This window comes from Eucyclogobius newberryi, unplaced genomic scaffold (assembly GCF_026437365.1).
Source record: "Eucyclogobius newberryi isolate DKJ021-1_F unplaced genomic scaffold, fEucNew1.0.hap1 SCAF_15, whole genome shotgun sequence".
NCBI classification, from domain to species: Eukaryota; Metazoa; Chordata; class Actinopteri; order Gobiiformes; family Gobiidae; genus Eucyclogobius; species Eucyclogobius newberryi.
In genome coordinates this window covers 31,875,411-31,885,345 of record NW_027315779.1, presented here as the reverse complement: position 1 = coordinate 31,885,345, position 9,935 = coordinate 31,875,411, and the positions used below count along the sequence as shown (strand labels likewise).

The window sequence follows — 9,935 nt, the reverse complement described above, 5'->3', positions numbered from 1 at the left end:
CGCTATGAGTTTTGCATTTCTTTTGCCGGAACTGCAGTTTGTTAGTCCTTTACTCCTGGAAGTGTTATACACAGTGCATACACATTTGCAATCAAAATGTAATTAATTTTCATGAGCACAAATATGACATAGGTAGAGTAGAGGACACCTAGCAACCAGACTGTAAACAAGAGCCAAAATCCATATGAATGACACAACAATAATGCCGTAAAACACCTTTGTTTAAACTGTCAGAAAAGTGTTTGAGTTAAGTAAAAACTCTCACAGATATATCTCACAGAACCTGTGTGAGGTTTCTGTTTTACTCATAAATCATTGCTGAGTCCTAAAAGATAATCAACTACTCACTCAAACCTTCTGTTATCATGTAAAATGTGTTATTTGTTTAAATTTGGATAAAGTATGAAAGTACTGTGATGCTATGCGTGTAATTTTTGTGTTTCTAAACATAGGTTTCTTTCGTTGCAGAGAAAATGCAGAAGACTGTTTTTTTTCCTGGCCGAGTCAATGTGGTCTTCCGCAAGGGCCCAGTGGGATTCCTGTGGCAGGACCCTTCTGAGGAGGCCAGGAGGATTAAGGACGACCCGTCCATGAGGGACCGCAGTGCCCCAGTGAAGGAGGAGGATGTGAGGCAGAACGCTCTCACTGTGGTGCGGCTGAGAGGAGGAGATGCCTCAGACCCTGCTGAGGTTCTGGGGGAATACCTGCTCCAGTTTGGCAAATATAAGGGGAAGCGCTTCCGGTGGCTCCTGGAGAATGATGTGGGGGGAAAGAGGAGGCTGCAGGAGTATTGCAGGCAGAGCGGCATAGCAAGGACAGTCTTCAGTCCTTCCTGCGCTATGCCCTCAGCTTTCAGGAGATCAGCTCTCTCCTCCAATACGAGGCACAGGTAAAACCCTTCACCCATCTGTACATTAGCCTCTACTTTGTAATAATGCAGTTTTAACTGTTTAAATCTGTTCTGTAAGCCTACAAATAAAATGTATTGTTATTATTACAGAAACGACCACCTGTGCCTCCTCCTGCAGCAGAGGAGGAGCAGCTGGTCGGTTTTGGTGCCCGTGCCAAGAGCACCTGGAGGGAGGTCTGGGAGAGCAGGCATGATGGCTACGCAGCCTTCATTCTCAAAAAGAAGTGTGCAGCGGGGACCAGGATGCACTAGCTGCAGCAGTATCTGCAGAGGAGGCAGCAGCAGCTCCCAACTCCTTTCCCCTCTCCTGTTTCAGCCTCCTCTGTCCCACCCATTCGTGTCCTCACCACCACTCCTGCTGAGCCCTTGGGTAAGTATTGCTAAATAATGTGTTCCTTAGTTTTCTATGGATGTGTTGCTTCAACAAAATCTTTTTCTTTTAGCAATGGATGAGGATGAAGAGCTCGAGAGGGCAAAGCTCAGCATCTCCCCATCAAAACTACGTGTGGATATGTGTAAGTTGTGTCTGTAACGCTTTAGCTCCATTTTTGATGTACCTTGTGTTGAAGATTTTGTCTTTTATTACAGCCGTGTCATCGCCAGTTGCTGCAGAGTTCCATCATCCCTCAGGTTTAGAGAAAAGTTCACAGATGTCCTGCCACGAAGGACCTCTTTGGGACACGTTCTGTGCATGTGTTCAGTTGTTCTTGACCCTGTTCCGGTCCTGTTCTGCTTTTGTTCTTTCATGTGTGTTCTCCCAAAAGTCCTTGTGACTATGAATTGATACATCTGCGATGAGGGTAAGTGATATTTTTACTATGCATGGTGTTCAATATGAATGACTGAGTGATTAATTGTATATTTGACGTGAGTGCCTCCTCTGCTCGTTACACTAAAATTGCTAAATAAAACAACTATATGAAATTATGGGCAGTAGAAACACAAGTCAAATGTAAGTGTGCGTTCTTACTAACATGCAATTACAAAATGTAGCTAAATATGACTCATTATGATTCTTCTTCTCTCACATGCAGCTGCACAGTCCAAACAGACTGTTCTGGAGGAATCAGAAGAAGGTAAGAGCTTTTTCGTGTTGCTTATTCACTGTAAGATCAAAATTGGTCAAATGTATCACACATTTCTTTCCTCTCTTCAGCTGCTGCAGATGTGCTGCCCATCAAGCCTCCAGTGCCACTTCCACAGGAGCTGATGTTTCTTCTGCCCGAGTCTGGACGTACTTCCGCTGCAGGTCTGATATTGCGACACATTTGATAGAGATTTTAATGGAATAATCTAAACTCATTTTTCTGTGTTTAGATGTTTCAGATGCAGCTCCACCCACACATTCTCCACCTGATGCTCTTGATGAACAGAGATCTCAAAGTGAGTAAGATCCAAGTGTGTTCTGTGTCTGTGTTTGTCACAGGAAAACACCAGAATGTACAGATTCTTGCATCATGTTTAGGAGCTACTTATTGTAATTTGAATTGAATCAGCCAGTGCAGTGGGTTTAAAGTTGTGTCATTGATTGCATTTTATGTGCACACAAAAACGTTGTGTTAATGCCTATAACTAAAATATCCTGTTTTGTTCACTAGGCCCTCCACCTGTTCAGCCCGCAGCTGCCATCAACAGGCCTCCTCCCCCGTTGCTGCCCTTCCTTGAGCAGGAGCTCAGCCGATGGGGCTGCTCCCACCAGCAGAAGATGTGGATGAAGCTGGAGCTGGAGTCCATGGGTCTGTGGCCAGGTTCCCGTCCTGTTAGCAACCCAATGAAGACATTTTCTCTGTGGCGCCTACCACCTCAGCCCGAGCTCATTGACAGTGTCCACATTCTGCCCTCCCCCAAGTATTTTCAGCTGCATCCTTTTTTCATCTGGAAGCCTGAGAGTGACTACTTGATGGGGCGGGTAAAGAACAACTATTCCCTGCCATGCTCTGGAGACTGTGCTCAGCCATATGTGGTCTCCGCTGGTGCGGGCAGACTGCAGGTGATTGTGGGCCTCACCGGGCAGTACTACTTACTGTCGTCCAGGCTGTGCTGCAAGAGGTGCCGTAGGCGGTGGTACGCTGACAACCCTCTCTGGCTGGACAAACTCCCCAAGAGATTTACCATGTTGCCAGCACTACTGACCTACAAAAAGGCCGTCTGCAAATCAGTTCTGGATGAGCTGAGGTGGACTGGAAAATCCCCCACAGATATGGCCAATCAGATTACAGAGTTGCTGCATGTTAAATATGAGCGGGCCAACCTGGCCTATCTCCTCTGCTGCCAGAATGTGATGGATGGTGAGGCAGGAGCCTATGGCCAGAAGACCATCACGCAGTTCTTGTGCAAGCCTGAGACCAAACCAGAGCCTTTTGGGGGTTACAGTGACCCTGATGGCTGGAATGGTGTCTCTGTATCCTCCCACTACCTCACGGACTGTCTGCTGCATGAGTACCAGCACCAGAAAGACACCATACAGAGGTTGATGCAGGGGACATTTGGACAGGCTCTGCGCTCAGACCACACCCACAAAGTGGCCACGAAAGTCACATTCTCATCTGGGGCCATGTCATCGTACGCCGTGATGAACGAGAACTGGATGATTCTGTCGTGGGTCATGGTGCAGTCTGAGGCGGATAAAAGTCTGCGGCCGATGTCTTCGGGCCTCTCAACCCTCTACAGCTGTGCTGGCATTGAGAAGGCCTGCTTTCATTGGGTTGACAGGTAACTAAGTGAACATCATCATTTATGCATTAATTATTGCATTGTTATTGTAGAAACACAATAATGCATAATGACCTAACTCCCATAAAAATATTTTGTATTATCTATTAATTCCATACTTGTTGCCATTTTATAATAGTCATTTATCACTTTGCCCTTAGGGATTGCTGTGCAGCTTTCAGAGTGGCCGGGTCTGTGGCAGAACATCTGAGCTGGGAGGCGTGGAGAACAACAGATGCCACTGTTGCTGAGGTCACCACTGGGAACCAGTGATGCACATGTCTCCACAAATGTGGTGGTACTGCCTGCTGGAGGGACTGTCTCCTTCTTCAGAGATCAGGGGATGGAGAAGGAGATGAGCTGGAAGGAGTTCCAGGAATCTCCCTTTTATGATAAGGAGAAGGAGAGATGGGGAAGGAAATGAATAAAGCCCTGTATATTGAATGTAAATAGAATGTATATTTGGAATGTAAATAGAATGTATATTTGGAATGTAAATAGAATGTATATTTGGAATGTAAATAGAATTTATATTTGAATGTATATTGAATGTAAATAGAATGTATATTGAATGTACTGTAACTATATTTGGCATTTTTCTTGTAAAAAGTTATTCTTAAAAGTATACATGTTTTGTACTTTCTTTCCAATATAATAATACAACAATATTCTATAAATGATTGAGATATCATATCATAAGATAAGATAAGATATTCCTTTATTGTCCCACATGGGAAAATTTCATTGGTGCAACGCAGGTAGATACAGAGGTAGATACAGAAGAACAGATCACTTATACGAAGTCTGAAAAACACTTTCAGTAGAAGATCTCCTATAAATAAATAAAAACTCCCATAGACAAATAAATACATAAATACCATTGCATGTGATCACGACAGTAATTGCACATGAATATGTGTCACGACGGCACATGGATTGCACATGAATTTCACAGTAATTGCACATATGACGGAATTGCACATGGTTAGGTCAGTATTGCGAGTACTCAGGACTAACAGTGTTTGTTATAAAGTCTGACAGCAGCAGGAAGAAAAGACCTGCGAAACCTTTCCTTCACACAGCGAGGGTGGATCAGTCTGTCACTAAAGCTGCTCTCCAGAGCGGACAGAGTGTCCTGCAGGGGGTGACACTCATGGTCCAGCATAGATGTGAATCTAGCCAGGACCCTCCTGTCCCCCACCTCCTGCACCGAGTCCAGAGCACAGCCCAGGACAGAGCTGGACTTCTTGATGACTCTGTCCAGCCTCTTCCTCTCCCTCTCTGTGATGCTGCTGCTCCAGCAGGCCACACCGTACAGGAGGGCTGATGCCATCACAGAGTCGTAGAAGGTCTTCAGGAGTGGCCCTGTCACTCCAAAAGACCTGTCTCCTCAGGAGGTAGAGCCGACTCTGGCTCTTCCTGTACAGTGCGTCTGTGTTATGAGTCCAGTCCAGTTTGTGGTTCAGATGAACACCCAGGTACTTGTATGAGTCCACTCTCTCAATGTCCCGTCCCTGGATGTTCACTGGTGATGGGGCAGTGGGGTGGCGTCTGCGGAAATCCACCACCATCTCCTTGGTCTTCCCCGCGTTGATGAGGAGGTGGTTCCGCTGACACCAGTCCACAAAGTCCTGCGCCAGTCCTCTGTACTCCGCGTCATCTTCGTCCGTGATGAGTCCGATGATGGCAGAGTCATCAGAGAACTTCTGCAGGACACAGTTGTCCGTGTCATGTCTGAATTCTGCAGTGTAAAGGGTGAAGAGAAAGGGCGCGAGGACAGTGCCCTGGGGCGCCCCCACACTCTAGGTCCGAGTGTCAGACACAGTTCCGGGCTCTCACAAACTGGAAATATAAAATAAAATAAAAGTAACTGGTTTTATTTCTCTGCAAAACATAAACTGAACACAGTAGTACAGTTCAGTGCTGCAGAGTTAGAGATGTGATAGCAAACTAAACACCTGGAGGTTTCTGACCCACTCCAAGTTTATTTATGCAGAAGGTGTGACGTGGGTAAATCTCTTAAGGTGAAGCAGAAATCACTATTTGTGATCAATTTGTGATTTTATTAATATTGCAAATCAGTCCCAGCAGCTGGATGTGAGTCCTTCTCATGATCTGACCTTTTAACAAATGCAAACTGAAACACCCAACTCATAAACTTTATACATTTAAAGTTTGAACTAATAAACTTCAGACATTTAAAGTTTGAACTCGTCCAAGTTTTGATCCTTTGAAACGCTCCTCTTCTTCTGGGCACAGCAGGATTTGAACTCTGGTCTCTTGAGATGAATTTGTGAACTAACACGAATCTCTGCATTCTGATTGGTTGGCCTTCATCACAGTGGCACATGGCAAAGAGGCTCATTCTGATTGGCTGGCGCTCTATGCCCACTATCCACGGCCTCCGCGTGACAAGCGGAGATACTGTCCACTATACTAACGAGGACACAGGAGGCTGCACCGGGCCCCTTTTTTTTTTTTTTTCCTTTTTTTCCCCCGCCGTCTGTTCTTTTTCCCATCTCTTTGATGAAAAGTTTGAAGGACTACGCCAACAATTTTGCCGCTCCTCCCTCTTTTCTATGAACAGACCATCAAGTTTAGAAATGAACCGTGTCAAAGATTGAAGCAAACACAAATGGAGGCTTTGTTTCTGCCCGGTTTCGAGCCGAGGACCTTTCGCGTGTTAAGCGAACGTGATAACCACTACACTACAGAAACCACGTGCGAGACTGCCATGTCCCTTTTGCCGCACGACCGCCGATGCAAATTAGCACGTGAACAGAAGTACACTGCCCGTGATGAAGCCCTGTGTGCCCTCAAGTACTGGACGCCGTGTGGCGCTGCAACGTGGCACTCTTGTGTCTCTTCAGAGCGTATAAATCTTTCGCCTTTTACTAAAGATTTCCGTGGAGAGGGACAACAAGAGATCATTCCAATTTTTTGATGCCCTGCTTCAATGCGGGGCTTTTCTACCTATGTCTAAAGCAAGCAAGCGGTCATCCTCGATGAGCAAATGTTGTGTGTCATCAGCCTTTAAACCTGCCCTTGCGTACCCTCCGTTTGGCATCCCATGTTCAAGAACTTTGAAAGGAAAAAGAGTGCTTGGAACACATAGACTTGCGTGTGTATCGCTGCCGTTTAACCTGGGGCTCCCTGCGCCCTCACTGGTCGAGAAAACGTCACTCACCGAGGAGCTCGCGAGCAGAGTGTGTTTGACGCTCGGAGGGGACAGTACTTTCTGACAAGGATGCATCAAACTCACGCGGATGACGCCGAATGCTACTCCGGGTACGTTTGTGACAAGTCAACAATGTTAGACCGTGGTCAAAAGCTGAAGAAACAAAACAACAAAAAAATTGTGGGGTGGAAGTGGTCCCTGGTCCCTCCATGCAAATGGCTGGAGGGACCATGCTGCCACATTGCCTCTCCCAGGGCCTGGGCCTTGGCTCGGAGCGGAGCAACTCATACTTACCTGGCAGGGGCGACACCATGATCAGGAAGGTGGTTCACCCAGGGCGAGGCTCGTCCATTGCTCAACCAAGATGTGCTGACCCCTGTGAATTCCCATAATGTGGGAATCTCAACTACATAATTTCTGGTAGTGGGGGACTGCGTTCGCGCTCTCCCCTCTTGTTTTTGTCAGAGAAAAAACAAAGGATTGTTTTCATGTACGCCGCTCGTGCTCCAGCCTCTCCGCCGGGCGCTTTGTGCGGGCGCCGCTTTGGACCGTTGATGGGAGGGTCAGCGTGGGGAGAGCTCACTGCTCCCCGAACCCATTGTGGGTATCGCTTCTCGGCCTTTTGGCTAAGATCAAGTGTAGTATCTGTTCTTATCAGTTTAATATCTGATACGTCCCCTACCCGGGGACCATATATTAAATTGTTTTTTGGACCAGGGAGATGGAATTTGGGGCTTGCTCCGTCCACTCCACTCCGCGCATCGGCTCGGTATTGCAGTATCTCCGGGAACGGTGCACCTCCACTCTCAGGTGAAAAAGTCATTCAGTTTGTTTTCCCGACAACCCTTTTGCCCTCACGTTACATAAAAATGTGCCATCATACCCTCACGTTAAACCCCCTCCGCCGCTTGTCTGCACTGGAGTCCGACTGCGCAAAGGCCGGAAGTGGGAACAAAGACAGTGGACAAAATTTGTGGGAGACGTTTGGAGTGGAAGGGCTGGACATTTCAAATCTCCCGCCAAAAGCCCTGACGGGAGAAGAGGGGGAGGGGAGGGAAGGTAACTGTTCCTAAACCCAACCCTCTTGGGAGGTAGCCCATTTGGAATTTGAGCGGCCCCTTTGTGAAGTACAGTATTTGAGACTAGGCAGTAGTGTAGCCCATTTACGTTGGTGGGACAAGTCCTAAGCGCCCTCGCAAAGCTTTCGTGCTGGGTAAAATAAAGGATCTCTCCCCGTCTGGGAATCGAACCCAGGTCTTCCGCGTGACAAGCGGAGATACTGTCCACTATACTAACGAGGACTCAGGAGGCTGCATCAGGCCCTTTTTTTTTTTTTTTTTCCTTTTTTCCCCCCGCCGTCTGTTCTTTTTCCCATCTCTTTGATGAAAAGTTTGAAGGACTACGCCAACAATTTTGCCGCTCCTCCCTCTTTTCTATGAACAGACCATCAAGTTTGGAAATGAACCGTGTCAAAGATTGAAGCAAACACAAACGGAGACTTTGTTTTTGCCCGGTTTCGAGCCTAGGACCTTTCGCGTGTTAAGCGAACGTGATAACCACTACACTACAGAAACCACGTGCGAGACTGCCATGTCCCTTTTGCCGCACGACCGCCGATGCAAATTAGCACGTGAACAGAAGTACACTGCCCGTGATGAAGCCCTGTGTGCCCTCAAGTACTGGACGCCGTGTGGCGCTGCAACGTGGCACTCTTGTTTCTCTTCAGAGCTTATAAATCTTTCGCCTTTTACTAAAGATTTCCGTGGAGAGGGACAACAAGAGATCATTCCAATTTTTTGATGCCCTGCTTCAATGCGGGGCTTTTCTACCTATGTCTAAAGCAAGCAAGCGGTCATCCTCGATGAGCAAATGTTGTGTGTCATCAGCCTTTAAACCTGCCCTTGCGTACCCTCCGTTTGGCATCCCATGTTCAAGAACTTTGAAAGGAAAAAGAGTGCTTGGAACACATAGACTTGCATGTGTATCGCTGCCGTTTAACCCTTTAGGCGCCAGAGATTATGGATGAAATAAATGTATAAATAAAAAACTTCCTGAGATACAGAGAACTGAAGCCGGGGCACAGCTCTGGGTCGGCAGTGCCCCTGGAGGCCCGTAGAAGCTCCACACTCCAGTTGATTCTTGGATAAAAGTGCACCCAGCCGGTCTCGAACTCGCGTGAGGCGGAGCAGGGATCATCCACCCCACACACGGCCAGACTTTGCCCGGCCAGGGAGCACCTTCTGCGGGTCGGAGGCTCCGGGTCGGAGCCCCTGGAGCCTGGAGCCCTCACCGGGCCCCGAACTCGGCTGCCGGAGGCAGTGCAGTGCCTCATGGATAAAAGTGCAGGCTCTCCCTTCGAACCCGGGGACCCACACTTAAGCACCCCCACACGGGCTACACACCCTTGGTTCAGCCCCCTGGAGGTCCGTGCCCTTGGTACTATACCATGGAAGTCCGTGCCCTTGGTACTCTGACTGGAGTACCAAGGGAACGGCCCAGCACTCACCACAGAGGCTCGCGCCGGCCCCGGCCCACCTTTCGTCCCCGGGTACCCACACTTAAGCACCCCCACATGAGCTACACACCCTTGGTGCAGCCCCCTGGAAGTCCGTGCCCTTGGTACTCTGAGCCACTTTAAAAGATAAAAAGCACCAGGACCCCAAGGCCCTGGCTCCCCTGTCCCCTACACCACACTTGGAGGCAGGGCCCTTGCCCTCCACTGGCTGCCCCCGCGCCCAATGTACTCCATAACCGAAGAAGAGAGGGGGACCCGGAGGCCGGCCTACTAGGGTAACAGGTTTAATTTAGAGCCGGGGCTCTGGACCACAAATGCCTACAACCCCGCAGTGCGCAGGAGCCTTCGAAGCTGGATGAAACCAGAACGGGGCCCTACGATGGCGGTGACCAGCCAGTTGATAGCAAAGTGAGCCCTGGACAGGCGCTGCATTTGACAAACTCAGAGACGAGGAAGGGACCGGAGTCCGACCAAATATATCATCTGGCGCTGTGTCCAGCGTGAGGGTGAGCCAGCGCAAATCAGGACCACAAATGCCTACAACCCCGCAGTGCGCAGGAGCCTTCGAAGCTGGATGAAACCAGAACGGGGCCCTACGATGGCGGTGACCAGCCAGTTGA

General features: G+C 48.4%; 5 non-coding genes across 5 annotated transcripts; 4 read left to right on the top strand and 1 right to left on the bottom strand.

The window, feature by feature from the left end:
* Positions 1-6,267: 6,267 nt before the first annotated feature.
* On the bottom strand, positions 6,268-6,340 carry trnav-aac (transfer RNA valine (anticodon AAC)). Its single transcript has one exon. It is a non-coding gene; the product is annotated as a tRNA-Val (tRNA).
* A 134-nt stretch (positions 6,341-6,474) lies between these two features.
* LOC140361289 (U5 spliceosomal RNA) lies at positions 6,475-6,588 on the top strand. The gene has a single exon (XR_011926968.1). It is a non-coding gene; the product is annotated as a U5 spliceosomal RNA (small nuclear RNA).
* A 498-nt stretch (positions 6,589-7,086) lies between these two features.
* Positions 7,087-7,252, top strand: LOC140361318 (U1 spliceosomal RNA). The gene has a single exon (XR_011926993.1). It is a non-coding gene; the product is annotated as a U1 spliceosomal RNA (small nuclear RNA).
* A 154-nt stretch (positions 7,253-7,406) lies between these two features.
* LOC140361324 (U2 spliceosomal RNA) lies at positions 7,407-7,603 on the top strand. The gene has a single exon (XR_011926999.1). It is a non-coding gene; the product is annotated as a U2 spliceosomal RNA (small nuclear RNA).
* Positions 7,604-8,508: 905 nt separating this feature from the next.
* On the top strand, positions 8,509-8,622 carry LOC140361291 (U5 spliceosomal RNA). Its single transcript, XR_011926970.1, has one exon. It is a non-coding gene; the product is annotated as a U5 spliceosomal RNA (small nuclear RNA).
* The last annotated feature ends 1,313 nt before the right edge of the window (positions 8,623-9,935 follow it).